Source organism: Gobius niger, assembly GCF_951799975.1.
Source record: "Gobius niger genome assembly, chromosome: 23".
NCBI classification, from domain to species: domain Eukaryota; kingdom Metazoa; phylum Chordata; class Actinopteri; order Gobiiformes; family Gobiidae; genus Gobius; species Gobius niger.
This window is the reverse complement of record NC_136874.1, coordinates 12,988,544-13,000,630: the sequence shown is the minus strand read 5'-3', so window position 1 is coordinate 13,000,630 and position 12,087 is coordinate 12,988,544.

Sequence of the window (12,087 nt, the reverse complement as noted above, 5' to 3'; positions counted from 1 at the left end):
ACACCGCCCCAACGGCTTGAGCTCAGCGCCTTTAGGCTGGCTCCGAATCAGCGGCGTCTTCCACACGACACGCCGACCATCTGATATCACACTTCCGTAATCCCCGCCTAGTTTACAGAAGTGGATCCTCGCCATATAAACAAATGAACTGCAGTGTCAAACTCGGGTTCAGTGCAGCAAGAAAACATCCAGGATAGTAAATTGACACATCTGGACACTTCTAGATGAGGCGGCTGAGGTTTGAACCAGAGTTTGGCGTCGTTCTCCTGGGGAGTGCCTGAAGAGGTGCATCGGAGGGTTCTCGAAACATCAGAAAGAGTTTAGAAATGTCCAGTTGATTTGGTGGATTTTATGAGTAAAAATGCCCAAAGTGTGCTGTTCTTCTGCAGATGAAGTCGTAATGACTAAAGCCAGATTAACATCGAGGGTTTAATTTTGTTGATATACTGCATTAGATACACTTGACTCAGAGAGGATTTTTGAGGTCGTGCATTAGTTAATAGTAAGAAATCTTTAGAAAATTCATTCTTATTTCCCCTTGTTTATTGGAGTTCAAAGCTCCCTCAGGCTAGAACTAGATGCTGAATAATTTTCGAAAAATTGACGGTAATTCTCATAATTTAGACTTAAAGTCACACCGCGTAACATTTTACCCAATAAATCAAATTGAAATACAAGCATTTATTTTACGACAGATATTTTCATCACTAAAAAACACCTCATAAATGTACAAAAAAACAGGCTCATCCCTCCTAAGATATGACTGTAACTTTACTGGGAGTGGGTACGTCTCCAGCTCATCTCCATGGAGATGTGACTAAAGGCACCAGAATTTGAGATTTAAATACTTTAGGTCCTCATCCAAATCTATTCTTTGATTACTCACTGCAGAAGTAGCATTTGCTGTGTTGAGCTGGTCATTAGGAGCAAGTGTTGTGTTGATGGCAACAGTATAGTCCAAAATGTTACGCAGTGTGCCTTTAATGTTACAGGTCTCTGTTGGGTGATAGACAGACAACCACAAAAGAAATAAAACTTTCCATGTCATTATTTATTTTAACAGAGAGATGGGCGTCCCTATTATTTACTTAAAGGAATAGTTCACCGTTTTTCCATACTGTGATATGTTCTTACCTGAGCTTAGACGAGTTAATGCGTACCTGTCTGGTCTTTGTGCGTGAGCTCAGTCACACAAAAAGACCAAAGATGTTTTTAGCATTTGGCCTCTCCCAGTGTATTCCTATGGCTCCAAACGGGGTCAAGTTGGAAGCTACCACGCTCTTCCACGGGCACAAAGACCAGACAGGTACGTCTCAACTCGTCTAAGCTCAGGTAAGAACATATCTCAGTGTGGAAACACGGTGAACTATTCCTTTCCTCACTATGTTGTTTCCGGATACATTACTCAGATCCCGAAGGAGGACAAACCCGAAGATACAGTTCACTTCAAACCAACTCAGGGCACGCAATAACACGGCAAACCAAAAGCACCGCAACGCACACACTTATGATCGGCATGAACCGGGATAACCAGCGATATTGGTAAGGTCGTAGGGAAGTGACCCAAACAAAAAGACAAACAAACAGAAAATAATTAAGGCATTAGTCCGCTCGTACAATCTGTCTATACAATACAATGTGGATTTCCTTCACAGAGCCAACGAACAGGAAACAAAAAGAAACATTAAATATGAAAGAATTGTGTGGGGTCTGCTATACCTGTACACACAAACATTGAGGTTGCTTTGCCGGAACACCAGGGGCCAGGGTAAGCTGTAGCGGTGAGCACATGTTGCACACACAGGCTTGTTTTTGTGAATGGACGCGGCGTTTGCAGAACGTGGCGAACCTTCAGTGATTTTTCGGACAAACCCTGGCCAGGTTCGATGCCGATGCCTCGTAGACGTGCATGTGAACCCCATGTTGTCGCGTCAGTCGAACACCGTCCCGCCGTGGGCCCAGACCTGACTGGAAGCGGCCCGCGGGACGTGCGTGTGCCCGGTTCATGGACGCATGAGGAGGCTAACGCGGAGTGAAGGCTGCAGCTGAGTCACACACTTGTTAGCGTGGGAGCACTTGGCAGGACACGGAGGCGAACACGCTCCGCCCCTCGGAGTCTCACTGACCACGGCGTACGGGCCAGTGTGATGCTAATCCTCTGCCCTATGGAGAGACGGTAAACAGACAGACGTGCCGGTGCATATCTGCAGGCATTTGGATATCAATGGGCCTCATTCACCACACGCTCGTACACATTTGTTCTTAGGAAGGTTCTTGGAAATGTTCCTCTGGAAGAACGGTCAAGAGGACAGTTCTGTTCACGATAATGCTCCTGCTGGAAGATGTTCTGAGTCATATACAGCTGTTAGCCGTCCCGACCTCTTTTGAATTGAACGTTCTATCCCCATACAAATGACCCTAACCCTAATGTATGGGGAGGCATGTTTTGTCCTTTTCATGGCATTTGTGTGACTGGGTTGAAGGTTTAGCTTAGCACAGTTGCAGATATTATTAAGAAGGACCATAGGTTTGTTCATTGAAGAGGTAAGTCTTTTCAACATCCATCCATCCATCCATCCATCCATCCATCCATCCATCCATCCATTTTCTTCCACTTTTCCGGGTTGTGGGGGCAGCTGTTGGAGCCCAAATCACATTGCACCAGCCCCTTATGGCTCCTCCTGCAGGTGGTGGGTCCACAGAAGGACGGCCTCATGATTCTAACCGGGCCTGTTGGTCGCTCATAAGGGGCTTCTGAACCGCTCTTTGTCTGACCCGTCACCTCGGACCAGTTTACCATGGGAGACCCTACCAGGGGCACGAAGCCCCCGACAACAGAGTCCCCAGGATTATTCGGGCGCCCAAACCCCTCCACCGCATTAAGGTGGCGGTTCCAGGAGGGGGTGGTTCCAATAGTTTACTGTAATTTATTTTAAGAATATTAAGTTAAGTTTCAGTTTATCAGGTTCACAGTCCCGTCTTAGTCTCAAAACACAAGGTCAGCAATTGTCCATTCGCAGCAGCGCTTTTCACAGGTTTGCACAGGCAGACTTCAACAGCACTGTTGTGTTGACAGACTCAGTGTCGACAAAGCAGCAATGGCTGTTGTGGTTTCCTCAAGTTCTAGGTGGTTCAATTCATTTTCTAAACACACATCAGAAAGTTAGTGTCTAATCCTACACTGAGGATTAGGCTAACAATTTAGATGGTTACGTTGTACTACGGGAGGCTACACCACCCCCTTACCCGGCAGACACGGAAGGATAAGGGGTCAGAGGTCGAACGCAGGTAGGCTGTGCCTTTTTATACGGTGCCCTCTACTGTTACATTTGTATCATTTCTGTGGTTTCTTTATCATTCACATCATACAATGTGATGTTTACTGGCCACTGGATGTGTATCCGCCCCCACAAAAAGCAGAAACCTAACATTTCAAATTAGAGTTAGCATTTCGCTCAGAGGATATTGTATCTGAAGTAAAATCTGCAAAGGTCTGTACATTCATTCGTGATTTCTAACAAGGCTTTGATCTCACCTAAATGTGGTCGATGGTGGTTGAATGGCTGATGCTAACAGCTCCAGGCAAAATGCATTGAGCAGGCTAACGCTAACGGACTCTGAAAAGCCTCCCGGACTAGCCTACTTGCTTAACTCTTTGCATACGTTTGGATCGAACGTCGCTCCTGCTTTTTGCTTCTATGACCTCGCATTGAAAAAGTCCTCTTGGGGTTTTCTTGGTTATCAGTTTTGGATTTTGCCCTTTGCGTCCCTCCTCTGGCTGACACGTCTTGTCCTTTTCCGAATGAGGCGGTGGCGTACGCTTATTAGCCCAAACACACACACACGCTTCCAACTTGGCATTCACCGACCTCAAAACACAGGCGGCCATGTTTTCCCCTCCTTAAGAATGTGTCACGAATCTGGAACCGTTTTGTCCTGATTTTTTGAAGGTGTTCTTGGACGAGGTTTGTTCAGCGATGAGTGAACGTTACAGGCTCCCAAAACGTCAACGTCACATCTCAAGGAATCTGATAAATCCGTCTGAAAAACGAGTCCTGTGAAAATCTAGGGCAACTTTACACGTGAACAGACGGGTCCCGGGGACTCCGTATCGACTTTTCTTCGTCTGAGTACTTTGTTTCTCCAAAGAGCTTTGTTGGACAGGCTTCAGTGAGCGAGTGGAATATAGTAACCTCATAAATGTTTCATCTCGGAGTGAACTAAAAGCTTTAATCGAATGGAGCAGAGAGACGAGGGAGAGAGAGACGTGACCGTAGCCACAAACTTTGGATCGTGTTTAGTTCTAGGTGAGAAAAAAAAAAAGCGAAATATTCAATTTTCCGCTGTGGGGCTTTAAAAAATGTCTCCTTCAAATGGATGGTTCCCGAAGGTTCACCCTCGTCTCATTAAAGTGCCATAAATCCTGTCGCTCCTGCAAAACGAAGCGGAGATTTGTGAATTTTTCAGTAGCTATTCTTTCTTTTAATTTGAGGGCGATTAGGCGCTGAAATGGGGCTGTCAGCGGCACAGGCCTGGGTCTCCTCCTCCTCCTCCTCCTCTTCCTCCTCCTCTCCTGGTCCTGATCTCCCTCTCCCTCTCTCTCTGTGGCGTCACACCTCGCCGCTCCTCTCCAGCTCCATCCCTGCACCTTAATGGAGCCGCCTCCTCTGTCGCAGCGGCCCGCTCATCCACGGCCACGCTCGCGGACAGGCTTAATGGTTGTCTGCCTACGGTGTGTTCCTCCTCTTTCCCCAACACTCCTCTTCCTCTCTCCCCACACTCCTCTTCCTCTCTCCCCACACTGCTCTTCTTCTCTCCCCACACTCCTCTTCCTCTCTCCCCACACTCCTTTTCCTCTGTCCCCACACTCCTCTTCCTCTCTCCCCACAAACCTCTTCCTCTCTCCCCACACTCCTCTTACTCTCTCCCCACACTCCTCTTCTTCTCTCCCCACACTCCTCTCCCTCTCTCCCCACACTGCTCTTCTTCTCTCCCCACACTCCTCTCCTTCTCTGCCCACACTGCTCTTCCTCTCTCCCCTCTCTCCTCTTGCTTCCTCTCTCTTCTTCTCTCCCCACACTCGTCTCTCTTCCTCTCTTCCCACACTCCTCTCTCTTCCTCTTTTCTTCTCTCCACATTCCTCTTTCCCCTCACTCCTCTTGCTTCCTCCCTTCCCACACCTCTCTCCACCCTCCTATTCCTCTCTCCCCACACTCCTCTCCTCTGCCCACACTGCTCTTCCTCTCTCCCCACACTCCTCTTCCTCTCTCACTACACTCCTTCCTCTCTCCCCTCTCCCCTCTTGCTTCCTCTCTTCCCACACTCCTCTCTCTTCCTCTCTCTTCCTCTTTTCTTCTCTCCACACTCCCCTTCCTCTTTCCCCTCACTCCTCTTGCTTCCTCTCTTCTCACACTCCTCTTCCTCTCTCCCCTCTCTCCTCTCTCTTCCTCTCTTCCCACACTCCTCTCTCTTCCTCTTTTCTTCTCTCCACATTCCTCTTTCCCCTCGCTCCTCTCCTCTGCCCACACTGCTCTTCCTCTCTCCCCACACTCCTCTTCCTCTCTCACTACACTCCTTCCTCTCTCCCCTCTCCCCTCTTGCTTCCTCTCTTCCCACACCTCTCTCCACCCTCCTCTTCCTCTCTCCCCACACTCCTCTCCTCTGCCCACACTGCTCTTCCTCTCTCCCCACACTCCTCTTCCTCTCTCACTACACTCCTTCCTCTCTCCCCTCTCTCCTCTTGCTTCCTCTCTTCCCACACTCCTCTCTCTTCCTCTCTCTTCCTCTTTTCTTCTCTCCACACTCCCCTTCCTCTTTCCCCTCACTCCTCTTGCTTCCTCTCTTCCCACACCTCTCTCCACCCTCCTCTTCCTCTCTCCCCACACTCCTCTCCTCTGCCCACACTGCTCTTCCTCTCTCCCCACACTCCTCTCCTCTACCCACACTGCTCTTCCTCTCTCCCCACACTCCTCTTCCTCTCTCACTACACGCCTTCCTCTCTCCCCTCTCCCCTCTTGCTTCCTCTTTCCCCTCACTCCTCTCTCTTCCTCTCTTCCCACACTCCTCTCTCTTCCTCTCTTCCTCTTTTCTTCTCTCCACACTCCCCTTCCTCTTTCCCCTCACTCCTCTCTCTTCTTCTTTTCTCCTCTCCACATTTCTCTTCCTCTCTCTTCCTCTTTTCTTCTCTCCACACTCCCCTTCCTCTTTCCCCTCACTCCTCTTGCTTCCTCTCTTCTCACACTCCTCTTCCTCTCTCCCCTCACTCCTCTCTCTTCCTCTTTTCTCCTCTCCACATTTCTCTTCCTCTCTCCACTCACTCCTCTTGCTTCCTCTCCCCACACTCCTCTCTCTTCCTCTCTTTTCTTCTCCCCACACTCCTCTCTTCCTCTCTTTTCTTCTCTCCACATTTCTCTCTTCCTCTCTCTTCCTCTCTCTTCCTCTCTCTTCCTCTCTCTTCCTCTCTCCCCACACTCCCCTTCCTCTTTCCCCTCACTCCTCTTGCGTCCTCTCTTCCCACACTTCTCTCTCCACACTCCTCTTCCTCTCTCCCCTCACTCCTCTCTCTTCCTCTCTCCCCACACTCCTCTCTCTTCCTCTCTCCCCACACTCCTCTCTCTTCGTCTCTTTTCTTCTCTCCACATTTCTCTTCCTCTCTCCACTCACTCCTCTTGCTTCCTCTCTCCCCACACTCCTCTCTCTTCCTCTCTCTTCCTCTCTCCCCACACTCCTCTTCCTCTCTCACCATCCGCCGCAGAACCCCTGGCTTTATCTCTCCATCAGCTGTTATTCATTATTCATGAATGTGCTTGAGAGAGCGGGGAATAGAGACACATCTGCAGCTCGAGAGTGGAACACTGCCTGTGCACGTGTCCGTGTGCGTGTGAGCGTGTGTGTGCATGTGAGCGTGTGCGTGTGAGCGTGTGTGTGCATGTGAGCGTGTGCATGTGAGCGTGTGCGTGTGCGTGCTGAGTGGTGCATCGCAGCTGTGGATGGACTCATTTATCTATTCATACATTTGTTCTTTGATCTTTTATTTTGGAAAAGGGTCCAGCTTCCGAGCGCCACTTCCAGGTCCTTTAATGCAGTGGTTAACAAAGTGGGGGTCGGGGCCCTCTGGGGGGGTCGCAGACACTGAAGTGGGGGTGGCAAGATGATTTTGAGACAATATTCTTTCAACATTTCTGACATTTAATATGATGTATTTAAAAAAAAATCAAAATACAGTATCCAAACTAACATCATTAAACTGCATTTTAAACATAAATCATATTTTTTTTTACAAGTTTTTAGAGAGGGAAACCAAATGCACTTAAAATGACAGCTCTACAAAGCCCGGTCCCATTCATAAAGCCAATGCACTTCCCCCATAGTAACTGTTTGTACGCTGGCTCTGTTCACAGGGAGCAGAGGAGCGATGACATAACACAGGTCTAGAGGGACTGCCATGATGCCTCCTGGATGCTGGTAAACAACATGCTAACCGCTAACGGCTATGGTGAGGCAGAGAGGCCGTATATAGCTCTTCCTGTAGCCACTTCACGTTCATTTTGAAATGTGTTAAAAGAAGTTGTGTGCCGTTAAGCAGACAAGGGAGAAATCAGCACAAACTGCCGTAACAAGTCAGATTTCCCGTTTGCATCAGTAAACAGACTGAACAGATGAACAGACTGAGAACACTGGCCTGTAGAACATTTCTGCTTCTAAGAACAACGTGTTTGCAACATCCTTTTGTTTCCACGACACAAATGACAACACTGTGCGCAGTAAGACACATAGAGCTAACACGTTTCACAGAAGAAGGAGAAGATTAAAAAGAGATTAGAAGAAGAAGGAGATTAAAAGCAGGAGAAGATTAGAAGAAAAAGTAGAAGAAGAAGAATTGAAGGAGAAGAAGAAGAACATTAGAAGAAGATGAGGAAGAAGGAGACGAAGGAGAAGAAGAAGGATTAGATAAGAAAGAGATTAGAAGAAGTAGAAGAAGAGCTTTGTCATTATACAATTGTACAACAAAATTGCGTAAATCAAATATAGGGTTCGCCCTGAGACACTGCGATTCTGCGCCGCCACTGTCGGCCAACCTGACCAGCACGTTTTCGGAGGTTTGGGAAACCGGAGTACAGGAAGAAAGCCTACGCAGATGTGACCTGTGAGGGGCGATAGTTTCCTCTACAGTCTCCTCTGAAGGAGCTGCTCCTCTACAGTCTCCTCTGAAGGAGCTGCTCGGCTCTTCTACAGTCTCCTCTGAAGGAGCTGCTCGGCTCTTCTACAGTCTCCTCTGAAGGAGCTGCTGCTCTACAGCCTCCTCTGAAGGAGCTGCTCCTCTACAGTCTCCTCTGAAGGAGCTTCTCGGCTCCTCTACAGTCTCCTCTGAAGGAGCTGCTCGGCTCCTCTACAGTCTCCTCTGAAGGAGCTGCTCGGCTCCTCTACAGTCTCCTCTGAAGGAGCTGCTCAGCTCTTCTACAGTCTCCTCTGAAGGAGCTGCTGCTCTACAGCCTCCTCTGAAGGAGCTGCTCCTCTACACTCTCCTCTGAAGGAGCTGCTGCTCTACAGTCTCCTCTGAAGGAGCTGCTGCTCTACAGCCTCCTCTGAAGGAGCTGCTCCTCTACAGTCTCCTCTGAAGGAGCTGCTGCTCTACAGTCTCCTCTGAAGGAGCTGCTCCTCTACAGTCTCCTCTGATGGAGCTGCTCCTCTACAGTCTCCTCTGAAGGAGCTGCTCCTCTACAGTCTCCTCTGAAGGAGCTGCTCCTCTACAGTCTCCTCTGAAGGAGCTGCTGCTCTACAGCCTCCTCTGAAGGAGCTGTTCGGCTCCTCTACAGTCTCCTCTGAAGGAGCTGCTCAGCTCCTCTACAGTCTCCTCTGAAGGAGCTGCTGCTCTACAGCCTCCTCTGAAGGAGCTGCTCAGCTCTTCTACAGTCTCCTCTGAAGGAGCTGCTCGGCTCCTCTACAGTCTCCTCTGAAGGAGCTGCTCAGCTCCTCTACAGTCTCCTCTGAAGGAGCTGCTCAGCTCCTCTACAGTCTCCTCTGAAGGAGCTGCTCGGCTCCTCTACAGTCCCGTACAGTGGGTGGGGGTGTTGTCCATGATGGAAGTGAGCTCGCCTCATACCCTCCTGTCCCTCACAGAGTCCAGGGGGACCCTTCAAATCGTACAAATCGTTACCTTGTGCTGCCTTCACTTCACCCACTAACTGTGACCTGCAAACTTTCCTGCAAGCCTCATAAATATGTAAATGTCTGCACCAACACTAATACACAAGGCTAAAACACAAACACTGGCTATGAAGATATGAAGTCTAGAAAACGGACAGCTGGGAGGATTACGTGAAAGGAATATTGCGATTGATCGACATTAGAATCTGCAGAATGCTGTTCTGCTGCTCCCTGGAGGTCTATAGATCAGGGGGGGCACTTTTGAAACACAAAACAAAGACATGCCTACACCGCCGACAGGACAGAATCCTGTCTTCATCCTTGTACACCTCTCCATCACGCCTGCCTCGCTCTCTTCCTGGCTGCAGCGCTCCAGTTCCCAACTATCATATGCCTGTAACAGATGGCGGATGAGATAATTAACAAACAGAATAAACAGTAGCGGATCAACCCCCCAGTGACCCCTCCCCAACACACAGGCACCGACACTGACAGCTTTCTCCGAGCGCGAGGGACTCATTTGGGTTGTAAACAGTGAAATAGAGTCGAGGTGGAGAAACACACATGAAGCAAAAGAGGGACTAAGCAGCAAATCAGCAGATAAGTCCCTGCCGCGCTACAGAGCTCCTGGAGCGAGTGCAGATGAAGCTGATAGATACGGCGTGTCCATAATCACTGCAGCGCCAGTCGGTGCCCACAGCTCCCGAACCAATTAGACTGACAACCAGTGTTAATGAATCCTTTCACTTCACTGGCTCCCAACGCTCAAATACTGCCTGGAACCGAGGCCCCTCCCCCTGCCCTGGTGATTCTCCATCAGAGCTATTGTGTGTCATTTCATATGAGATACTACTGTCTGACTGTGTGCACTGTGCAGGGATGTATGGAGCAGTCAGTCAGTGAAAAATGTCCATATTGGTAAATCATTGTTGAAATCAGTGTTCTTGAACGGCTCCTGCTCCAGAAAGATGTACTGTCGCTGTAACAGGCCTGAACGAGACAGGAAAGTGGATGCACCCCCTGTCGAGAACACTACAGCACCTCGCACTCCCGTCTTTATTCAACAAAAATGTCAGAAAACGATTCCACTTCTCCACAAAGCGGCTCGCGTCGGTGTAAGTAATCTTGAAATAAGTACTTTTGTCCTTGATTTGAGAGATCCACTTCAAGAAATGTGTCCATGAAGCAAGATTTTACACTTCCACTAAGATAAAAGGAATCACTGCACTCATAGATTTACAAACTGAATTCACTTGAAATAAAATTGTTGTAGTTCTTTCATCTTAATTCAAGAGCCTCATGGACACATTTGAAATTAGACTCTCAAATCGAGGACAAAAGTCGCTCGCTCGACAGCGCGAGAGGTGAACTCCACAGACATCAGCTGATTTGATCAGAGTTGTGAGGGGATGGGGAGAGCAGGCCAGGCTTTATTCAATTTGCAGCTGTAAGTTTTCATTTTGGCTTCGGTCCCCACACTGTACAGCCTCATTTAGCAACCGCCTGGGAATTAGATCAGATTCTTTATTTACTTTGTATTTTAATCACATTTACTACTCAGTTTGGTTCATATCATAATTTATTGTGTCTGTGTTCAATTTAATATACCGTAAATGCTCTAATATAGGCCGGGGCCTTTATTTACTCAAGGGCGTCTAGGACCAAGGGCATCTAGGCCTGTCTCCACAATTAGAGACAGGCCTTTATTTCTATTTGAGCAAACGGACGACCAGGAAAATGAAGAAAAACGAGATTTGTGTCCATTTGGACCTACAATATTAATTTTATTAATTTATTAATTAACATTTCAAACCCTCTCCCAGCGGCTGGAACATTGACGCCTTTTATTTTGTCGGGACAACAGGAAGTGTTTCGTTGCTGTTAGCGGAGCTTTGACATCAATGTCACTGCAGGTTTCTGTTTCGTTTTTACCGCAGACAGGATTATTTGTTGTTCTCTTGTGTAAAAGGCGAGTTTAGACGGAGCGTTTGTGTTTGTGATCGATCATGAGACTGACCCGAGAGAAGACGAGACGCTCGCGCTGATGGGAGGAGTTATTTTGAGGCGTGGGACTGACCTGCACACGGAGCAGCTGGACGTGCTTTGAAGACGCGATGGAGACTTTATTAAAACCCTGGAGGGTCACACAACATTTGTTGCCCTGTTTCCAAATATAGTCACAGGAGGTTTGAAAAGTGGCTAAATCTGTGTCAAACTTACGCTCGGATCAGCTCCTCTGCAGCGTCCCCCTCGGCCCGGGTTCCCGTTTGTTACTTCCTGCACGTCAGTTTTCATTTACACGAGTATGAGACAAATTCCTAACATGGGGAATATTTCTACCGCTATAGTTTCTAATAAAAGCCCCGGCCTGTTTTAGAGACCGGCTTTGATTTGCCTCCGCCAGCCGCAAACCCGGCCACTGTTAGAGACCCGGCCGCTAATGGAATACAGGCCAGTATTAGAGAATTTACGTTATGAATAAATTCACAATGAAAGTAAAAATGTATTTTGGCAGGGCTGTCACTATGAGGTTAGCCTGGCTAACACCAGACTAAAATCACAAGTGATATTTAGTCTGGGGACCACCAATTCATTTTCTCGTAGGAGAGGTGTGGTTTACGATCGTCCATACTCGTTTATTGGGCGATACGAAAAAAAAAAAAAAAAGTCTCATGCGTCTGCACGTAGCCACAGCCAATCGTATCATCGTATGAGATGACGTATGACGTACCCGCTGTAAACTTTTGAGCTAAATTATTTAGAACAAGGTCTAAAGCTTGATCAAAAAATACCATTGTGTCTGCTGCTGTCATGTTGGATCCGTAAATAAACTTTTTTTTTATTATCCGTAAATAAACTACAAGCTTCCATATATCGAATAGCGCGTCATCGTCTTGCCGTCCCTCCTCGCTCTGTGATTGGTTCCCAAACCCACCGGAG